Source organism: Anser anser, assembly GCF_964211835.1.
Source record: "Anser anser genome assembly, contig: HAP1_SCAFFOLD_265, whole genome shotgun sequence".
Classification (NCBI taxonomy): Eukaryota; Metazoa; Chordata; class Aves; order Anseriformes; family Anatidae; genus Anser; species Anser anser.
This window is the reverse complement of record NW_028154167.1, coordinates 71142-93278: the sequence shown is the minus strand read 5'-3', so window position 1 is coordinate 93278 and position 22137 is coordinate 71142. Positions and strand designations below refer to the sequence as shown.

At 46.0% G+C, this 22137-nt stretch overlaps 1 long non-coding RNA gene and 1 pseudogene across 2 annotated transcripts; both read left to right on the top strand.

Moving 5' to 3' along the window:
• The first annotated feature begins 1125 nt into the window (after positions 1-1125).
• Positions 1126-21356, top strand: LOC310890469 (zinc finger CCCH domain-containing protein 11A-like; annotated as a pseudogene). Its single transcript has 11 exons — positions 1126-3293; positions 3765-3823; positions 4031-11340; positions 11708-11901; positions 12122-12241; positions 13024-13147; positions 13592-13830; positions 17439-17888; positions 18953-19159; positions 19576-19637; positions 20443-21356. The product of its transcript is annotated as a zinc finger CCCH domain-containing protein 11A-like (transcript).
• Positions 14706-16813, top strand: LOC310890468. The gene is made up of 3 exons (XR_014577255.1): positions 14706-15550; positions 16288-16350; positions 16609-16813. It is a non-coding gene; the product is annotated as an uncharacterized lncRNA (long non-coding RNA).
• Positions 21357-22137: the final 781 nt, after the last annotated feature.

The following is a 22137-nucleotide window of genomic DNA, read 5'->3' as shown; positions in this document are numbered from 1 at the left end:
CCTCCTGGCACCCCGACTGCCGGTACTAGGCTGGATGTTCAAAGGAACGGTCCCCTCTACACATCATGCAACTGATGCTACATGGAGCAAGTGGGTTGCACTGATTACTCAGCGGGCTCGAATAGGAAACCCCAGTCGCCCAGGAATCTTGGAGGTGATTATGGACTGGCCAGAAGGCAAATACTTTGGGATATCATCAGAGGAGGAGGTGGTTCGTGCTGAAGAAGCCCCACTGTACAACAAGCTACCGGAAAATGAGAAGACATATGCCTTGTTCACTGACGGGTCCTGTCGTATTGTGGGAAAGCATCGGAGATGGAAAGCTGCTGTATGGAGTCCTACACGACGAGTTGCAGAAGCTGCTGAGGGAGAAGGTGAATCGAGTCAGTTTGCAGAAGTGAAAGCCATTCAGCTGGCTTTAGATATTGCTGAACGAGAAAAGTGGCCAGTTCTCTATCTCTATACTGATTCATGGATGGTAGCAAATGCCCTGTGGGGGTGGTTACAGCAATGGAAGCAGAACAACTAGCAGCGCAGGGGCAAGCCCATCTGGGCTGCGGCATTGTGGCAAGATATTGCTGCCCGGGTAGAGAACCTGGTTGTAAAGGTATGCCATGTAGATGCTCATGTGCCCAAGAATCGGGCTACTGAAGAACATCAAAACCACCAGCAGGTGGATCAGGCTGCTAAGATTGAAGTGGCTCAGGTGGACCTGGACTGGCAACATAAAGGTGAATTATTTATAGCCCGATGGGCCCATGACACCTCAGGCCATCAAGGTAGAGATGCAACCTACAGATGGGCTCGTGATCGAGGGGTGGACCTGACCATGGACACTATAGCACAGGTTATTCATGACTGTGAAACATGTGCTGCAATCAAGCAAGCCAAACGGTCAAAACCTCTTTGGTATGGAGGACGATGGCTGAAATATAAATATGGAGAGGCCTGGCAGATTGATTACATCACACTCCCTCAAACCCGCAACGGCAAGCGCCACGTACTTACAATGGTGGAAGCAACCACCGGATGGCTGGAAACATATCCTGTGCCCCATGCCACCGCCCGGAACACTATCCTGGGCCTTGAAAAGCAAGTCTTATGGCGACATGGCACCCCAGAGAGAATTGAGTCAGACAACGGGACTCATTTCCGAAACAACCTTATAGACACTTGGGCCAAAGAACATGGTATTGAGTGGGTGTATCACATCCCCTATCATGCACCACCCTCTGGAAAAGTTGAACGATACAATGGACTGTTGAAGACTACGCTGAAAGCAATGGGTGCTGGGACATTCAAAAATTGGGATACACATTTGGCAAAGGCCACCTGGTTAGTCAATACCAGGGGATCTGCCAACCGAGCTGGACCTGCCCAATCAAACCTGTTACGCACTGTAGAAGGGGATAAAGTTCCTGTAGTGCACGTAAGAAACATGCTGGGTAAAACAGTCCGGGCTACTCCTGCCTCAGGAAAAGGCAAACCCATTCGTGGAATTGCTTTTGCTCAGGGACCTGGATGCACTTGGTGGGTAATGCAAAAGAATGGGGAGGTCCGGTGTGTACCTCAAGGGGATTTGATACTGGGTGAGAATAGCCTATGAGTTGAATTGTAGTATGTTAATTATTATATAATAATGTATGTCATCACTACCATGATTGCTATATATCATAGATGAAAATGGTGATTAATTAGAATGTATTGGACAGAGTGTAACCTGAGCATGACATAAATGGTATGGAATAAGGGGTGGATATCTGTCCTGGTTCCAGTTAGGACAGAGTTAAGTAGCTCATAGTAGCTGGTAGGGTGCTATGTTTTGGATTAGGATGAGAAGAGCGCTGATAACATGCTGATGTTTTAATTGTTGCAGAGCAGTGTTTACACCAGGCCAAGGACTTTTCGGCTTCTCGCTCTGTCCTGCCAGCGAGCAGGCTGGGGGTGCAGCAGGAGCTGGGAGGGGACAGACCCAGGACAGCTGACCCAAACTGGCCAAAGGGGTATTCCATACCATCTGACGTCATGCTAAACAATATATAGGGGTGGCTGGCCGGGGTGGGGGGGCCGGCTGCTCGGGAATAGGCTGGGCATCGGTCCGCGGGTGGTGAGCAATTCCATTGTGCATCACTTGTTTTCTTACACATTATTATTGTTAATACTATTATCATTGTCACTATTATTATTATTATTGTTATTATTATATTCCTGTCTTAATAAACTGTCTTTATCTCAACTCACCGGCTTCACTTTCCCGTTTCTCTCCCCCATCCCAGAGAGGGAGGGGGGAGGGTGAGCGAATGGCTGTGTGGTGTTCAGCTGCCAGCCGGGTTAAACCACAACAGGTTTTTAGGGAAAAGTGCTGACTACTGCAGGGGATGTTGCTAGAGTTTCTGAAATCCGGCGCAGAGGCTCCCAAACGAGGAGGAAGGGGGAGCTGAAGGACAATTGAAGGACAAAAGCCTGAGAGGAAGACAACCAGCATTCAGCCCGAGCAAGCCCCGAGAGACCACCAGAGACTGGTACGCAGGCGCCCCTGGGAGGGGTTTCGGATTCCGGAAACCAATTCTAATAACCCTGCCTCTTCTCGAAGTAGTAATGAATATGTATTAGCCTGGGAGCATCAAAACCAGCCGCCTTACGTAACAGGTGTGCGTCCTGGGGGAGCAGAGACTCCCGGCGCACCCAGCGCTGCTTGCTTGCCTCTATGCATTTAATAAATTGTAAACTTTGATTGTAATCCTATTTGGCACTCAGCCATTTATAACACTTTTTATATTCGTATTTTATTTAAGGCTGTCTTGCCCCCCTCCCCCCCCCCAGCCTCGCTGCTCGCCAATAAAGCTGGCGCAGGGACCCCTGCCTGCAACCATAGAGACGCGGTCCTCCCGGCCTGCTAGAGCGGCCCCCCCACGCTCCTCCAGCATCCCAGCGTCCCTTGCGCGCTCCCGCCCGGCCTCAGGGGCTTCCGGAGGCGGCCCAGCAGGGGCGGCGGGAGCAGCGAGGCGGCGGCAGCCATGGCGTACCGCGGGCAGGACCAGAAGGTGCAGAAGGTGATGGTGCAGCCCATCGTAGCCTTCCTGCGGCCGGGGAGCGACGGGGGAGTGGGTGGGGGGCGGCCCCGGCCTCAGGGGTCTCGGCCCGGGCCTTGAGGCCTTGTCCCGGGGCCCTGGGGCCTCGTTGCAGGGTTTGAGGCCTTGTCCTGAGGCCTTGTCCCGGGCCTGGAGCTCTTGTCCCCGTGCTGAGCCCTTCACGCAGCGCCCCGGAACCTCATCTTCCGCTACCTGCAGAGCGTGAGTAGCGCGGGGAGAGGACGGGGAGGGGATGGGGATGGGGATTTGGGGGGGGTGGGGGGAGCGGGGAGGGTCCGGGGATCTCCCTCGCTGAGTTTTCGGCTCCCACCCGTTGCTCGGGGCAGGTTTGTGGGGAATGGAGAGCTGTGCGGCGTGCTGGTGGGTACAAGGAGCTGCTGCGCAGCCCGGCGTTTCGCCCTCGTGTTAACGGGAGTGGCATCGTGCAGCCGGGCTTGCAGGAGTGTTCCCTTGTGACTGGAAACGTGTCCTTCAGCAAACGTGTAGTATTCACCCAGTCATATAAGACTCTAAAATGTCAGACTGTTAATTGAAACTGCCCCTGAGAGTTGCTCCTTGGAGTGTTTGGGAGCTCTAGCGGCTATGGTTAGCGGGTATTTCTGAACACACGAGAGAGAACAAAACTGCTCGCGGTGTTTGTGTTCCAATTTACTCTCCTCCTTCGTTCTGCAGAGCTCGAGGATCCAGGTGTGGCTGAGCAAGTGAACGTGCGGATAGAAGGCTGCATCATCGTGAGTGTCAGCACGACCCCACGTTACGTCGTTAGTTTGTTTTCCCTCATTCACAATCCTATTTTTTCTTGTCAAGAAAAACTAGCCCAAGGGAAAAAAGAAATCGTGCTTCTCTAACAATTAGTCTTCATTGTCCAGCCTGGCTCAGCAAAGCTGACGATGGTTAGTGTTGTTGCTGAACTAATTGCCACTGTTGCCGATTTCTAGGGCTTTGACGAGTACGTGAATTTGGCGCTGGATGACGCAGAGGAGATTCACTCCAAGACAAAATCAAGGAAACAGCTGGGTGTGTCGTGTGTCTGTGCAACCCGAGTGACGCGCGGTCTGAAACCTGCCCGGGTGAGCCTTCTAGGTAGCAGCACTGAGAGGTATCAACCGTGTGACGAGCCTTGCTGTTGAAGTTCAGTGAGCAATTCCTGGCTACATCTCTGTCCCTGATGATTTTTGAGCTGCTGATTTTGCTGAATGAAGGAGAATCTGTCCCTGCCTGAGACCAGTTCTGGCCTTTGGAACGTGTAATACCAGGCGGCCTGCACTCTGCATGATGGGCAAAACCCTGCTCAACCACACGAAACACTTTCTGAAAACACGAGATTATTCTCAGGTTCTGGGCTCTCTCTAATCCCCTCTTTCCCTTCTCTGTGCTGCAGGCCGTATCGTGTTAAAAGGGGACAGCATCACTCTTCTACAGAGCGTTTCTAAGTAGAATTTGCCATCCTTAGAACAAAGGTGGCTGCCGTGCTGCGGAGTGACTGAGTGCCAGGGGAACGCGGCCCGCTGGTAGATAGGAAGTTATTTGTAACTGGGGTTGCATGCTGAGGTCAAAAGTCCTTCCTTTGTGGGAGCGAGTTGTTTGTAGCTTGAAACAATACGTGATGTATTTCACAAATAGCCATTTTTCACATTAACTGTAAATGTAAACCACAAATCTGCTTGTTTTCAGTCTCTTCCTTCTGTGAATGGAGAAGGAGGAGAAATATAGAAGCGTGGGCTTTTCTTTTTGCTGTGGATCTGATAAGTTTCGATAACGCTATGTGCTTTCTTGACCATTACATCTGCATTACGTGGCCAGGGTGGACTCGTTCAGGGCACGGAAGCCCCACACAGTCCTTGAGCTAGCAGGGTGCTAAGGAGGGTGTTGGAGATTTTGCATGCAATTGCAGCCCTTTGTTGCTGCAGTGACAGGTTCCTCAGATTCTTTCTAAACAGGGTTTAACTTGTTGAGAATCTTTTTGGGAGTGCTTATTGTGGATCAGTCAGTAAAAGTATCTTAGTGGGCCCGTGAGGGATTTGGGGCTGTGGTGCAGTAACCCAGTGTTTACAAGTGTTACTGCTACGCATGCTTGTCCAATAACGTCTCCAGATCAGAGAGTGAGAGCGGGCAACTGGTTTGGATTAAATCTGTCACTTCTTGCTGCTTTGGACAGAGCCTGTAGATTAAACCCTTGTGCTGTTCAATAAGCTGGGGTATCAGATGTGTCGGTTGGGTTTTTACCATTTGATTTATTTTTTTTATCCGTTTGGAGATCTGTCTTTTCTATTTAAGTTTCCCCAAGAGAGCTGAGTTGCTTGATGCATCGACCAAAGAGAAGTTCCCCGGCTGACTTGGGACAGCCAGTCCCCTCGTTTTTCTGATCACAAAAAAAAAAAAAAAAAGAAAAAGAAAAAAATCGAAGAAGAAAAATTTTGACTGTAACTGTAACTCAGAAACTAAGATTACCTAAATGGAGAGAAATGAATTTTGATGCACAGGCTGTGCTAGAAATCTGTTAATCAGCATTCAGTTTTTCAAAACTTCAATTTGTGTATCATCATCATGAAAATTAATAAATTCAAGGTGGGAGATCCTTTCCTGAAAGGGAAGGACAGAAATACGAGTCTTGCTGTGGGGCCTACCCAGCGCAGTTCTGCCATTCCGAGAAGTAATACGTCAGGAGTGTCACAGCAGACGTTCCCAGGAAGAAACCTTTGAGGGGCAGCACGACACACTTGATTGGCTAAAGCAGCTTCAGCTGGACAGCCTGCTGCCGGGATGGGTAATTCTAAGTTGTGTTCAAGTTGCTGAGTTCCTTTCAGCATGTAGTAAAGATGTAACGTGCCAATGTCGTTCGGGAACAGGAGGCATTACGTGTCACCAGCAGTGGGCACGTAGGGAACAAAACAGTATCTTACGAGGTCCTCCACATCTGCCTTTCATTTTGTCCTTGGTTTGCCAGCTGGAGCTTTCAGGAGGTGAGGAAGGAGGCTGCCCCAGTGAATAGTTCAGGTGTTGCAGGGTATTTGTGATGCAGTGCTTGTAAAATTTACCTGCCCGCATCTCCTGTTACAGGCAGCCCCCCGCGGGCCCTGTGAGACGGGGAGCTGCTGCCCGGGGTTAGGCCCAAGGTGCCCTGTCAGGCCCAGGGCCGCCCTTCCCCTCGCCCTGCCCTTCCCTCCCGCTCCTCAGCCCTTGCTCAGGCCTTTTGGGCCGTCTGGCCGTCCGTCTGGCCGTCTGTCCATCCATCCGGCCGTCTGGCCGTCCATCTGGCCCTGTGTCCCTCCATCCCACCTCCCTGCCCTGTCCCTGCCGTCTCCCTGGGGAAGCAAAGAGTCCCTGGGCTGTCTTCAGGGGGGAGGTTCTGCTCAGGAAATTAAAGCTTCCCCCTTAACCCGCCTTGCGAGTTATTTTGAGTTCCAACCTTCTGCCTTCCTTTCGTAGCAGTGCCTCTGAGGGGTGCGCTGTAAGGTAGCCGTCATCTGGCGCGCTGCTCCTGCGTTTCCCAAAGGAACTGCCTTCGGGATCTGACTAACTCTGGATGCACGCGGTTGTCACCTTAATTTCTCCGTTAGTTTGCTGAAAACAACCCGCTTGGGTTGTTCAAACCCGCTTGGGTTTGTTCAAACTTGGATCGAGGAGGTCTCTGTTTCCTTATGCTGATGTTCACGATGAAAGTGCAGAAGGGATGCTTACTGTTGCCCGGGTCAGTCCTGTTGCCAGGATGGGAATGTTTAGCCTACCGGCCCTCTGGTGTTGTTAGGCTGCACTCGGAGTGTGAGCTCTGGGCCTTATTTGGAAAAGACTGCGTTATTTGAGTGTACAAACCCGAGATATTCTGCGGATAGGTGATTCTCAAACCACGTCAGAACCACCGCTGTGGCGTGTGCTGGAGTCGGACGCGCGTTTGACTGATCAGGCGGAGCAGGTGAATTGAATTTGTTGCTGGATGGCGAGGTGTTCTGGGGGAAGAGCTAGTCTAAGGAAAACTTCCTCTTACTGCCCCTTCCCATCTCAAATGGCCACTGTCTGGGGAAATTGCTTCTTTATGACATTAACTACAACGTTACAGTGAGGATGAGGAATCATCATTACTCCCATAGTTATTTGCTGCCAGGCCGCAGCGTTGATTTCAGAGATTTAAAAAAAAAAAAAAGGAAAAAGAAAGGAAGTATGTATTCTTTCACATACTCTCTTTTCCCTGAGAGTAAATGTTGTAGCTTCAGCAGTACCCTTCCTCTGGAAACGATTCCCAGTGCCTGCTCAGACACTGGGGAGGAAAATGACAGAGAGAACAATGGAGGAGAGCCACCCGATACAAAGAAAGGAAAAAAGGGGTTATGGATGAAGGGAAAGCAACTACATAAAAAATTGGTGCTATCTAAAAATTGGTTAAGGGTTTGGGACCTGCAGGTGCTGCCTACACGTGCGTGTGTTGCAGTCGTGCCTGTTGCCACTGCGCAAAATGGAGAGAGCTTCTTTGTTAAATGCAGCATGTTAAAGCATGCGCCATTGCCTGGAAGAAAAGCACGGCCTTCCCTCGTGTGGGACTTCTTCCCCATTGATCTGTGGTTTACCTGAAGGTTTACCATAACCTGCATAAGTTTCAAAAGCAAGCAAACAACCAACCAAAAAACAACACCAACATTAAAGAGTGGCAAGGCAGATGCTCATCTGGGGACTCTGACTCATCGGTGACATCACCAAGCAAAGCACTGTGAGCGCTTCGGGTCGGGGCTGCTGCGGCGAGCCTCGCAGCCGGGAGGGAGAGCGGGTACGGTTCGCCTCTGGCGGGTCTGTGTCAGCCCTCTGCCCTGGTGGCTTCGTTAGCAGTGAGAGTTTGACTGCTGTGTTCCCAGCTTTCGCTTCTGCACCGACCGTGTGGCAGAGCCCGCAAGCTGCTTCCTCAGCTGGAAGAGGAAGAGGAGTGACCTCAACTGTGCCGAGGTAAAGCAGAACTGTTGAAAAGATTTGTCAAAGATGCGGGTTGTACCAGCGCAGCCGCTGCAGCTGCAGCAGGTCCTGGAGCATTGGAGAAGATAGAGAGGGGTTTCTTCGTGAAAAGAACGCTGTGAAAGTGTTTTCACGCGGGAAATTAGGAGAAGCGCCTCTGTTGTTTGGATATCCTCTATTGACCTGGCACACGGGCATTACAGCATACCTGGCACACTCTTTGTATTGTTTGTAAAAAAAAAAAAAAAAAAGTGTTTTAGGGCAGGCCAAAAACCTGCCTTGGCACTTCCACATCGCAGCAGTGCTTGCAGGCCGTGCATCCTGGATGCCAGGCCAGGATCTAAATCCGATGGTGCTGTTGGTAACGTGAAGTTCAGGAAGCACTTCTGGGTTTTTCTGCTCTTCCATGTGAATTTTTGCCCTGTGAAGGTGGTGTACTGAGCTCTTTTCTTACCAACAAATAGGTTTAAAAGCAGTTACAGCAAGGATGAGCTGTGCTAGCAGGGGGCTGTTCTGTGCTTCGACCATGGGAAGATGAATGGTTTACCTATGCACCGTTAAATATAGTTTGACACCTAGCACACAACACTTGCAGCCTGTGGGGTGCTTTAACAAGCAGGTAAATCAGCGGAGACTGTTTTGCAGCCAGGCTGATGCTGGGTGATTAAAAAGCAGGGTCACAACAAGGAGTTTATGCTGTTCTTTCTTGCTTGTCATCCGACTGTCTGCTTACACTGTTCTAAAAAAAAAAAAAAACCACCAAAACGGGGTAAGCATCTTTAATACCTTTATTATAAATGGAAGGCACAAAACAGGCCAGCAACAGAGACTGTCCAAGAGAAAGACTTTGTGCTTTATAAACAAACAAGAAATTACCCTTAGGTAGGTGTGATAATCCTTCCCTAATGCATTTTTTGGAGTGCAAAAATATTTTGTTCCCTTCTTGCTCTTCTCTCCAGGACAAAGGCAGAATAGCCAACTGGAAAGTTAGACCAGGGAGGTCAGTTTGTTCCATACTGAGAAAGACAAGCCTGTAAAACAAACTAGACAGGTTTTCTTTGGACTAGTTATCTTCCTTCAGCAAAGGCAAAGTTTATGACACTTGTTGGCATGTATTTCCAGACCCCCAGCTACCGTGACTGTAGTGCATCTGTAATTCTTTTGTACAAAAAGAGTTCAAAATCTCGTAACGCAAAAACTTTACTAGCACCCTGGAGAAAAAAGAAATCTAAAACTCTTGCCAACTTCTATTACAGACCTGCTGAGTGCACCAGAGTTACTCATTTTTATTCAGGCTTTCAGGGGCTAGTTCAGTTGGTTTCTGTTCAGCACTTGGATCGCCATATTGGCAGATGTCAGTTAAAAAAAAAAAAAAAAGCTTTGGAGATCTTTTTTAAAATGAGACTGCTTTTTATGGCATTTAGGGCTGTGAGGTATCCTTGGTTTTTGCTTTCTTCCCATTCCTTAGACCAGATCCATTCATACCCTGAACAGCGTTCTGGGTCTGTTCAGGAAAATGGAAGGCAACAAGCAAAATGATGAGCTCCTTGGGCATTCAAAAGAGCTCAATCTGGAAAAGATTTCAAGTCCAACTTCCATGCTAAGGAGCACCAGTAATTTTTAGAAGTAGATGCAGAGGAATCTGCATGGCACTAAGTGTGTTTCTGAAGGTGCTAAAGGTCGGAAGTGACGATTCCTCTCAATACTAAAGAAGAGAAGGAAACCTTGCACTTAACTACTGTTTTTATTCCCTTTGTCAAGCAGTCAAAACCAACAACTAATACGAGAACCCAACTTTTCCCCTCTTTACTTTAGATTTGGGAAAATTCCCTGCCAAAATAATACTTCCTGGAAAATTCACTAGTGTTTGTGTGAGTAAAAGGTTCCAACCTTTTATTATTAATTTGTAAGAACTATTTCATCCGCTTTTGTCCAGAAGAGTCAGAAATAATTTGCACAGAAATGTGCAGCATTTTAATGAAAGGATTCAGAATCACTCTAATTTGAACTTTATCTGGTCTGGTTGCAGGTTTTATGACATTTAGTGTCTTAAAAAAAAATCAAAATATCTGACTTCACATCAGAAAAAAAAACCTGCTTGTGGCTAAATAAAATCTGTTGCAGCTCTGGTCATTGAAAAATCATTGGCTGTTAAATTGGACCTTAGTCATCTTTTCTAACCTTTCATGATCTTGCAGCAATGGATGATGATGGATATATGGATTAGGGAACAGCACGTGATGGCAAACCTGTGGTATTTGCTACAGCGCAGAAAGAAAACAAATTGCTTCCAAAAAATCAAACTAATTCAAAATTCTTGGTATCATGCAGCCATGCCACTGGCAAAGTGAGCATTGCCCTGCCTCTCAAAGCTTGCTGTATCCTTGATCTGCTGTCTTCCTGCTGTTAATTGATTGCAACTCTACGTGTCTGATCAGGGCTACGAGTTGTTCTCCATATGGATACCATACAACATATACTGTGCACGCTTGTGTGTATAGATATGTTTATCCTGTATGCATGTACATATGTATGCATATTTGTGTGCTGGCCCCCAGATCACTCATGGTATAAAGCATTGGCCTCGAAGGCATACTCATCAAAATATTTGGTAGATCCTCCATTTTTTTCTAGTTCCCTCAAAATGAGAGAGTTTTTACGCGCTCTCTGTGTCAAAAAGGCAAAACTTCTGATTTCCACTGTCGCTCTCGCTAACTTTCTATCACTCACTCCTCGTGTGTGTGTCTAAACACATATGTGTGTATGCGTATGCACATTTGTGTATTTCTATGCACTGGTGTGTTTTTTGCTGTACAGGTAATAAAGACGGGGAAAGGTTTTAGTGTTTTCTTAATAGGTGAAGAAATCTTGAAGACCAGAGATTGGAACATACTGAATTTTGAATAAAAAAAAAAAAAAAAAAAGTCAAATTGTCTGGCTGTGGAAGATGGATCCTCATTTTTGCAGCCACTTTGAATCACGAGTTCATCTCTAAAGGCACTGGTTTTTTTTGTTTTTGTTTTGTTTTGTGGGGGTTTTTTTTTGGTTTTTATTTTTTGAAGAGCTAACTAACCCTGGCTGTCTCCAGTCTGAGAGAGTGTTCAGATGGACTTGCTTCCTCCATTAGTTATAAGCTGTTTAAAAGCACATCCTACGTTTGAATTGTGGATGAGAGGTTCCCTTGGCAAAGTGGAGAGGCAAATTCTTCCTACCCCTTTATCATTAATTCACGGATTCAGTGTTGGTTCGGCCTCCAGGAGAAGTTAACTGGAAGTCTTTGAAGATCAATAACTTTGCTGAGGTTGTCCAGGTAGGTGAACTCGAAGACCCACAGTGACTGGAACATGCTATTTAACGCATCATACTGCATTCTGTAGAAGTTACTCGTAGCCATAGTTGATCATTGCCTTGCATGTATGATCAGGTGGTTTTTGAAGAAGTGACTCCATTTTCAGGCTTCCAGGTGTGCTCCAAGGCATATTATTGAGGACGTGGAAGAGAACACTTGCTGACAAAGCTCCTGGCAGCTTTACAGAACTTTAGTTTAATATTGTGTTAGTTCCCGTAACAGCTGATTTCAAGGCATTGCTCTCCTCAAGAGACTAATTTGATGAACAGAAGAAAGCTGGAAAAATGCTTGTTACTCATTATTTTTCACTTGTTGGTACTTTGTTTAGGGTTACTTTTAAAAAGAAGATTTCACTGATCACAAGCCAGTGGAAGACTTTCAGCCCAAGCAAGGGTGAAGACAGCTCTCTCCAAGAGCAGAGGAAGTCGCTGTGGAGAGAACCCGAGCTTGTTATCAGAACTTGTCGGCATGTCTAAACAAGGAGACGATTGCTACTTCTATTTCTATTCTACCTGTACCAAGGTATGGCTGGGTTTCTTTTGCTTTGCTTTGCTTTGTTTTTGGTTTTTTTTTTTTTTCATTTTTTTCAGGAAGGGGTAGAGTAGGAGGAGGAGGCACACTGGTCTTTGGTTAACGTGATAACCAGATAGATTCTGAATTCAATCGTAGCAACCTGAGGCAGTAGCATGGACGTTTTTGAGGCTGTACTATATTTTCCTTGTTGGTTTCCTTTTGGTTACAGGGAGACAACTGTTCCTTCCGCCACTGCGAAGCTGCTCTGGGGAACGAGACAGTCTGCACGCTGTGGCAGGAGGGTCGTTGTTTCAGGAATGTCTGCCGATTCAGACACATGGAAATTGACGTGAGTGCCTAAAGATGTGTTCTCAAAATAAATCAACAAAAGCATTTTTCAGTGCTGTAGGTGTGCTGATTGTGCTTTTGCAGGATAGAGTCATTTGCTTTGGAATTACACTGGTTTCTGTTAGCAGGGGAGGGGGTGGGAGGAAGGAGAGGGAAATAAAATCAATGCCTTAGGTATGTCTTAGCAAGATTTTCTTTTATTAGACGCCGACAGTATTGTCTCAACAGATGCAGAATAACCGCTAACTAGACTGCTAAAACCTGCTGGAGCAGGGGGGTAATAAACAGGCTGTACTAGCCTCCTGAGAGCAGGCTTGATAATGATCTATCAGGTCTCTTGTGTCCCGGAGTCCTTCAGATAATGCTGTTCTAGCTGCCTGGGCTAGGAAGCAGTGGGGAAAGTTAAAGGTGCAGAAGAACGAAGTCTCCAAGAAGTAGTTCTGGATAGAGTTAACGTAGGCAATTTAAGATGTTCTTTTTCCCTCTGAATAATCCTAGTATAATCCTAGGCGTATTAGTTTAACCCACCCTAAACTGATGTCTGAGAGTGCCTGTCTTCTCAAACTGAATGATGACAGGGCTAAACGTGCATAGTGGTTACAGCTTCTGCAAACTTTGTGAATATGCCCGGAAATACTATACTTCCGTGATAAACTGACCTTTGGAATGATGTTTCAGCACTGTATTGTGACAGCCCTATCGCTGTCGTGACCTGGAACTGTGCATCTCTTTGCAAACCTTAGGTGCATGTTATCACGAGCTTGTCTTTCTTTCTGTCTTCAGAAAAAGCGCGGTGAGATTCCCTGCTACTGGGAGAAGCAGCCAGTAGGCTGTCAGAAAGCCAACTGTGCTTTTCATCACGCAAAAGGACGTTACATCGATGGAGTCTTCTTACCACCAAGCAAGAGTGAGTTTAGGTCCTTTTTCTTTAAGTATTGAAGAATTAATTTTGCATATTACTTAGTGGGTGCCAATAGTGTAGGAGACATCAGGTAACCGTCCATTTGTGAGTGCAGGAAAAGGTCTGCAGTCCTAGGTGGTCAGCTAAACCGAGTGTACTGCTGCTGTACTGCTGGTATTTGTTTTCTGCTTTCATGCTCAGCTTCTCTCTGCTTTGTGTGATATTTGCCTTGCAGTTTGCTTTCTGTTGTTTCGTCCTCTGCTGGGTGGTAGGGAGATGTGTTGTTGTTTGAAGGCAAGTCATTGTTCACGGTGTAAACAGTGGCGGGATGGGCAAAAGGAGATGCTGAATTCATTGTCTGTGCAGGTTATCTGCCTTAGCTACCATCTTCGTGCATTGTGGTCAAAGTTTTAAACTGCCATATTACTGATGATCCTCCTCTTCCTCTAGCTACACTGCCAAGTCCGCCTGAGTCCGCGGACGATGATTTGAAAGTGGCTCAGATGTCACTGCAGCAAAACAAACTTTCTGTCCAGTCCAATCCCTCTCCATAGCTAAGGCGGGTGATGAAAGTGGAAAACTCGGAAAATGTCCCAAGCCCTACACACCCTCCAGTTGTAATCAATGCTGCAGATGATGATGAAGATGATGATGGTGAGCATGGTTTGGTTCTTGGAAGGAATTTGTGCTGTAAATGATTGTGTAAGTCTTTGGTTCTTGGAAGGAATTTGTGCTGTAAATCAATGTATAAATCACAGATGACCTGAGGTCTGACTAGCGATAGGGCAGGCAGTCTGGTCAGGTCACTGGTGGCTTTGTCTGGCAGTCAGTGAACAGAACCTGAAATGTTGGAGGAAAGCTTAGAACCCCTCTTGGCTTTAGTTGGTCTGTTGTGTAAAGCTCTATGTGAAACTAGGAAGGAAATTCCTTTTTTTTTGTCTGAAGAGTAATATGTTGTGTAGTAGTTAAAGCTGCAGAGAGAATCTAGAGTCCTAGATGTTTTGTCCTAGGGTAGTCTACTTACGAGTTCATCAGGTCAGTGTAGCTGTATTAAAAAAAAAAAAAAAAAAAAAAAGCTTTTTTATAGGAACCATGGACTGAAGTGTCATTGCATGAGCTACATAATCACGAACAATCTGGCCTATGCATAACTGAATAGATTTTTCCCCTTCAGACCAGCTTTCTGCGGAAGGAGAAGAAACTAAAACTCCCGTCCAGCAACCAGCTGAGGAAGGCCAAAATGGATTACGGATGATTTCCACTCGGAAAGCCAGTGCTACTACTGCTAAACAAGGTATTCCAGCACCTGTAGTAGGATAAATCGGAAGGAGAACTTGACAATTAACTCAAAAGCAATGTGGCGTAAAAACACAACAGAATGTAGGGGTGCTGAATGGACTCGGTTATTTCCATGATCTCATTTCTCCCTGATACCATCATGTGCCCATTGGGTCAGAAAGTTGAACTCCTTTTCTTTCCTTTTGGAGAACAAAACAGGGTCACAGCATGGAGTTTAAATGGCTGCACGTGCAGCCTGGCAACCACTGTTGAAAGCCATATCTAACGATAGAGGGATCTAATATCACGTAAATGGATTAAAATTAAAACTACAGTTTTTACCCTGAAGGGTGAAAGGAGGGGCAAAATGCCATTGATTCTATGGTTGTTTCACTTGTGAGGAGTGTTGACAGGGTTTATTCTAAATACTTCTGAAAGTTCCTGAGCACTAAGAAGCCTGAGGATCTGTGGTCCTCAGTGAGTGCCTCTAAGCCTTAGTCTCATTAACTGTTTTCTGTTTTCAGAGGACGGTCTGAATTTTGGAATAAAAACACTTGAAGAAATCAAATTGCAGAAAATGAAGGAAAAAACTAAGAGACACGGTGGTGAGTTAATATTCCCTACTTTCTTACCCTCTTCACCTTCATCCTGTGTGATGATTTTTCTTTCAAAAAAAAATTCTTCCAGTAATACCGGGTAGCTGGCTATGCTTTGGTGAATCCAACTATTTGCCAAAGAAGTGAAATTTGATTGGCTTCAGAATGGCAGGTGATGGTGGCTGGGAGCTGCTTGAGGGATAGACTTCCATGTTTAGCTGGGGGCATCGAGCAACCTGATTCTCAGCCAGCTGGTATTCTAGATGGGAATTCCAAGGGCAACCAGAGGCAAATTAGTCACCTCTCTTATTTGCATGCTCTGGTCACTGTATGTTTGACAGTAATGAATAATTACAGTTTTTTGTTCTTCGTGATAGTTTTTTCTGTTTGGTAAACTTCCTTATGTTTTGCTTGCTCTGAGCAGAAGGTCCTTCAAGATCTTCTCTTCCTCCCGTCGATTCTATGATTTTTCCTGCTCCGGAAAAGGAAAATGTCCGGACAGTGGTGAGAACTGTGACACTGTCTACAGAGGAAGGTAATAATTAATGCTTTTGTTTTGATTTCATTACTCCTAAACTGGAAGGTTAAGCAAGACGGAAGGCAATTCACCCCTGTTAGCCTCCTGGTGCTGCCGCCTTCTGTTCAAAACATGCTTTTATGCTGAAAGTCCCTGGTTGTACTGGAAAGCTTTGGTGCTCAGGTTAAGTGCAGTAGCAGGAGAAAGAAAAAAATGTGTCAGTATGCAAATAGGGGGATAACTGAAAAACAGGAGAGTAACGAGAAGAAAGAGCTCTAGAGGACAGTGCTATGTAAGAAGCAATTTCTGAAGCTTTAAAGAGGCTGACAGTGGCACGTGTGGACAGTAGTGCGATAGGAGTCTGTGTATAAATTATATTGTTTAGAGTTGTGCAAATTCCTTTGAAAGGGAAAGAAGTGAAGAAGTACTTTTACTCATAGACATTCACCTTAGAAAGGAATATTTCTCAGCATTGGTACCTAATAATATTCTGCTTGCTTATGCAGCTCTGTTCTGCACAAAGTATAGCTGTCAAGCAGACTCAGATTCATTCTCGACTACATTCAGCTGGAATTTGAGGCAAACACTGAGACTATGGATACTTTTTCTAAGTTAATTATAGTTGTAATATGAGTTTGTGTGGTTTAGCTGTCAAAACAGTGTCTTGCTGGGTTTTTTTGGACATGGGCTAACAGTATACTATTTCTATTGGCTACTGGTCTCTATGAAATAGAAAAATTTTACTTTTGTTTTAGGGGAGGAACCTGTGGTTCGACTAGATCTTGCTGAGAAACAAGGAAAACGGAAAGCCTCCGTGGGTAAGAACTTTTTATGAGCTGTTATTTAGGTGCCGCCTTCTCTATATGACTGCATCGAAGAGTATTTTTGACGTGTGAGAGGAAAATGCGTTGCAGTGGAGATCTGTGTTGACTGCAGAAATGGCAAAAAAACCATTTAGCAGCTGAAAGGCAATTTTATGAAAATATGCTTGAAAAATAGAAGCTTGTGGTTGACTGTTCTCAAATCTTCCTGCAAAGAAATGTTCTTAAAATATTCCTTGTTTTCTCTGTCTGAAGCTGATGTAAGCGCCCTTCCCGTGAAGCGCAGCCTTGCTGAAAGGCTGGGGAAGAAGGTGGAGGTTCCGGGAAATGCTGACAAAGCACCAAAGAGAGGTACAGCTACTAAACAGGCATCTGGATGTGATTCACGGGTTTTGTATTTAGGCTCTCTGTTTGTCCTTTTCCTGCGATGTTTCTTTTTGCATGTTGGCTGAGGTCTTAATCACCGGGATTCAAAGTTACCTTTCCTGCCTTGTTTTCGAATGTGAACACAAAGTTGACATTTATGCAGCCTCCCTAATTTGGTCTTTTTCTGTTTTGCAGTTCAAGTTCCCAAGTCTGTGAAGGAGAGACTAGGATTACCTTCTCAACGGACTAGTACTGCGAAAGGTAACAACTGGCTATTAAATATACTTTCTCCTTCTTCCTTTCCGTGAACTTAGACCGTTTTCATACAGCCCTAAAAAGGAATTCAAATGAAAACAAAGAACTGGTTCCTCTTGCTCGAGTGCTGAAGCTCTTCTGACAGCCACTATCAGAAATCTGCCTCTAGGTGTGTGTTTATTTTCCGCTTGTGCCTTGTCAAGGTTTTAAGCTGCTTCTGTGAACCATCATATACAATTAGAATAGAGCCACTGCCGGGAGCAGGAATTTGAAATGCAGTCTGAAAAAGTAATCAAGTAAACTAGCATTTCTGTGTAGCAACTCTCTCTGGATAGGGCTGGTCTTCAAAATACAACAAGTGGCTCAGAGGAGGAGGAGAATGTTAGGCTATTGTCCTAAGATGGGTTATTGGGAACGCTCAGGCTTAGTTTTCCTTAGTGCTGTGACAAATTTTGGAGACTTAAACTATTGTTGGACTCTCTTTAAATGCTGGTGCTTCTCATTTCTTGATGATGACAGGGAAGGCTGCTAAGCCAAAGGGAGAGATCCATGTGAAAACACTGGAGGAAATCCGTCGTGAGAGAGCTCTTCGAGAAAGTCAAGCCAAAGCCCAGGCTGAATGGCATGGTAAAACCAAAGATCCCAGCGCAGGGGCAAAAATTGAGGGTGAGCCCAAGAAGCAGAGTGTGCTCACTCTTTCCGGGCCCAGCAAAGTGCAGTCGAAGGAGCCGGCAGGTAAAGCCAAGCCAGAAGGAGAAGTGCGTGTTAAAACCCTGGAAGAAATAAAGCGCGAGAAAGCTCTGCGGATGCAGCAGAGTGGAGGAAATGTGCCAGCTCCCCCAGCACAACCTGGACCTGCCCCAGCCGGGCAGAAATCGTTATGGAACACAAAGCTATCAGGTAATAAGATGCTTTAATACCTGCCCCGGTGAGGTGCTTCCCATATTGAGCAAGTTCCATTTGCTCAGGATCTGCTTTGCTTTTTCCTTCAATGCGGAGGATAAAAGAGTTTAAGGCTACAAAGTTCAAAGGCAAAGAAGGGCCAGAACGTGCAACCATGTCTGTTTTCGTTAATTACGTGATGGTATTCTGTATTTCCCACTAGAAAATTAACACATTGAGGGGCTTTTTAGTCTAATTTTGGTATTCTGTTTTTTTCTGCCATCTGTTTATGGTATGAAGTCCTCCCTGTGTTGAGTTCAAGTTCACCTTCCTCTTTGGCATGTGTTGCTTAGCTTGACACGTGTATGTGTTTGTAAAGCATGCATCAGCATCTTAATGTGGGGGGCCAGTTTCTGTCAAAAATGACAGAGGATCAAAGGCCTCGTTGTTAAGATTATATCAACTTTGTAAAATGAGATTGTGTGAGGGAGATAAGGAGGGCTTAAAGGCTGCATGCACTGCACATTGTAGCCTTTCTCTCTGTCTCACGGGACACGAGGAAATAAACACACAAAGAAAACAAGTACCCAGCTTTCTTTCGTTTCTTCTCCTGCCGGCCAGACGTTAGGTCAGGAATGGGAGACTAGAATATGACTCTACAAATTTGGATTTTGTAGAACAACTTAATAAATTTTGTGGGACATCACTGCAGGGGAGAGGAAGCTGGTACAACAGTTGCATACACTCTCTTGTCTTACTATACCTGCTGCTTTTCCTTTCCTAGAGGGAGCAAGACTTTAAATACAAAAGCTGTCAACATTTGTGAATCTTACTAGACTTCATACAACGTCTTAGAGTATTGCTTGCACTTGGGATCGCTCTGTGTCTGAGTTTCCCTCGTCCTGGATTATGATTTACTGTAGCCATTCACTTTCTTTGTTCCTTTGTATGGATTGTTGGTAGACGGAGTTTACTATGTGGAAGATATTGCTGAGAATCCAGGCAATGGCAGTGTAATTCTGCTGGCCAAATACAGTTAACTGTGTAGAAGGGCCGTGGAAATGAGGAAGAGAACGTGGATTTTTCATGAGGCAGAGCAAGACTGTATCAGTTCTCTCTTCCTTTTACTCTAGCCAACTTTAACATGTTTGCGAAGCCTTGGGATGGGAAAGTCGCTTCCCCCAAGAAGAAGGCACTGAAACGTAAGGCACCTGGCAGTTTTCCCTCTGCTGTAGCAGCTGTGAAACCACGGACTGCCTCCGATGCAGACACAATGGGACCTCCAGCCAAAAAAGCAGCTATGGTAAGGACAGGGGCTAATGCAGAAATGGATCCCTTGTAAAATTTATACCCTCCTCTAGGAGAAAAGATGGAAAACTCAAATGTTCTACAGGCCTTCTGTTTCCTTTTAAATCCAGTAGCTGCCTACAGAATTCTTGTAGTACCCTTCCATATTTATTAGATTAATGGCACTATTTACTTAGTCCTCTGTGATTCTGTGATTTCTCTGGTGTGGAGGATTTTGTCCATTAATGCTGTGTTCTTAAAAGACACAAGATCATTAGTAACCTCCAAGTGAATATTAACTTTCTTCAGGAGCACCTTGGTTTTGTATTTTGGCTAAGGCTCCGCAATGCCAGAGGAGAAGCAGCATGGAGGAAAAAGCTAGTAAGGAATCTTTTACCCATGAGTCCTAAACACTGTTTTGCTGCTTTCTAGGCTGTTCCAGCCACGCTGGAGCACGTCCCAGCCACCAGACTTGAAGAAAATCCCCAAAACAGGTGATGACCACAACTTGTTCTTTTTCTCAATCGGTGTATATCCCCAGTGAAACATAAGTTCTGTCACAGGTGGGGAAAAAAGGAGGGTTCTGAGATAATTAAAGCCCAAATCCATCAGAGGATAAGTCACTTATTTATCTTATAAGATAAATAAGTCACGTGAAATGACTTTCTAGCAGCTAGCAGGAATGCTTAATTAGACTTACTTTCTTTAAATGCTGCAAGTCGGTACAGCTTTCCAGTGACTTCTTGCTCTGTCTGAATACCTAAATGAGGATGAGGTGAAGTTCTTCTACTTCCTCGTGAGGTGATAAATGATGAGTAGTGTCCTCTGCCTTTTGGTCCTCAAGAATGCCACCCGAACAAACATACAAGGTGACAAGAGTGCAGGGAGAGCAGAGGGAAGTGATGGCTGCAGATCAGCTTCCTGTAGTGGGGAGCAAACTCTGCTGAGTGTGCCGTGGGAAAAATGACTAACTTAGTAAACAGATATTTGCAGATGGAGACTTCTTAACATTTTTACAGGAAAATTAAGCAAGGTGGCAAAGTGCCCCTTGCTACAAAAATTGAACCATCTCTGCTAGACTCCGGGTGCTCTGGCTTCACAGAGAAACCCCCAAACTGAAAAATGTACCTGCTAATATATTGGGCTCTAAATGTAGCCCTGGGTTAATTGAATAACAATCCCTGGGTAAGACTGAAGTGCAGGAGGGGTTGGCTACGGTTTTAAGAGCCGGTTTGCAGAAAAGGGATTTCCCGTTAAGAAATGGCATATACTGATTGTTCTCTTCCTTGCTCTGCCAAGACCTGAAGCACATCTTGGAAGCCAGGCAGAATCCGTGGAGCCAATGGAGTTCTCGAGCTCGACTTCAGCTTCTTCCCAGCTAGAAGAAGCAAGGACACGCCGGCTGAGTTCCACAGGCAACGCGCCCGTATCTGTAGACGAGGATTTAGAGATGCTACTTTGGGAACTCTCAGACGGCATACTGGAAGCCGAGCTCGACTTGGACCCAGGGAAGGATGAGGATGACCTCCTCCTTGAGCTTTCCAAGATGATTGATGATTGAACTGCATAGTCCTATGGTATATTAAAAAAAAAAAAAAAAAAAAAAAACAACAACAAAAAAAAACTCTTCTTCTTGTTGGATACCCCGAGGTGATCCTTTTTCTAACTGAGGCTTTGCAATGAGACTTAAAGCACAGTTGGATCTGGTAGAAATTGGCAGGATCTGCACTCAGTTGTCCTAAGTTTTCCTGCTGGTCAGAGTTAAGGTCTTGTGCATGGTTCCGTAAGTAGAGGTGGCTACCTTTGATATCAAGAGGACAAAGCACTTGTTTCTTTTGGCACAGAAAGATGTCCATCGGCACGCTGTGGTGGCTGTGAATTGACGTAGTGATGGAGCGATGCTCTGAAGGCTTAAACGGAAAGCTTCTTCCTTCCGCCCCCCCTTGGCACAGCTCGATGTTGGGCACATTGTGAAGCCTGAGTGTTCTGATTTCTCGGACAGTTGATACCCAAATCCCGGAGTTACTATGTCAACTCTTGACTTTTATTTGTGTATGCCATTGTTTTGACTGTAATCTTTTCAGATGATGAAGCTGTAGGGGCGGGAGGGAGCAAAATAATTATTCTAGCGTTGTGGACCAAACATGCTGCCAGGAGTGGTGGTGGTGGGGTCAGCCCACCCGGCCTTACTTTCAATTATCAGGGATGATAAAATGGTGTGAAAAGCAGCAGCTCTGCGATACGGCTACGCTACCCCCACTCCCTTCTCTTGTGCTGTACCAAAGTTCCCCCAAGCTTTGGTTGGTGCTTTTTGCTGGTGACAGTAGGACTCCAGGGCGAGTAGTCGGGACTCTCCTGCAGTAACTGGGTCAATTAAGGGTTGGTTTAAGTGCCTCCTGGTTTTTAAAATTGCTCCCCTGAGCTGCTGGCTCTGCTGCCTGCTACAGCAAATGTTCGGGTGCCATCAGCGTCGCACTTGGGCGTGGGCACTGACCCTGCGGAGGAGAGCTGAGACTCGCGTGTATTGTGTACCCTGCCGCCAGTGATCGTTTTCCCCTAGCAGATCTATTTTGAATCATTTCCCTAAATTTTAGAGGAACTTTAGGCTCTTTGTGCTATGATTTGTGAAGCTGTAGGGGCCCTCAGGCATTTGCTGCTGGCAGAGGAAAACCGCTTGTCGAATTTGTTGTAAATACTTTCTGTTTGGACAACAACGCCTGTGTGTGTGTGTGTGTGTGTGTGTGTGTGCGCTTTGACGACCCCCTGCGACGCCCCAGCTCCGCGAGGGAAGCTTTGAAGCGGCTCTGGGAAAACCTCTGCGGAAGAAACCGCTGCTAGTGACTTGCGGAAAAGGGACTCCACAATCAGTGAGATTGTAAAGTAGGTATGTTTATTCAGCGCTGGGCAGCACGGGAGGTCGTGGGCATGAAGATTGATGACTCTTCCTCGTCACCGCTAGTTGACCTCTTGTCTTTGCACAGACTCAGTTGCTCC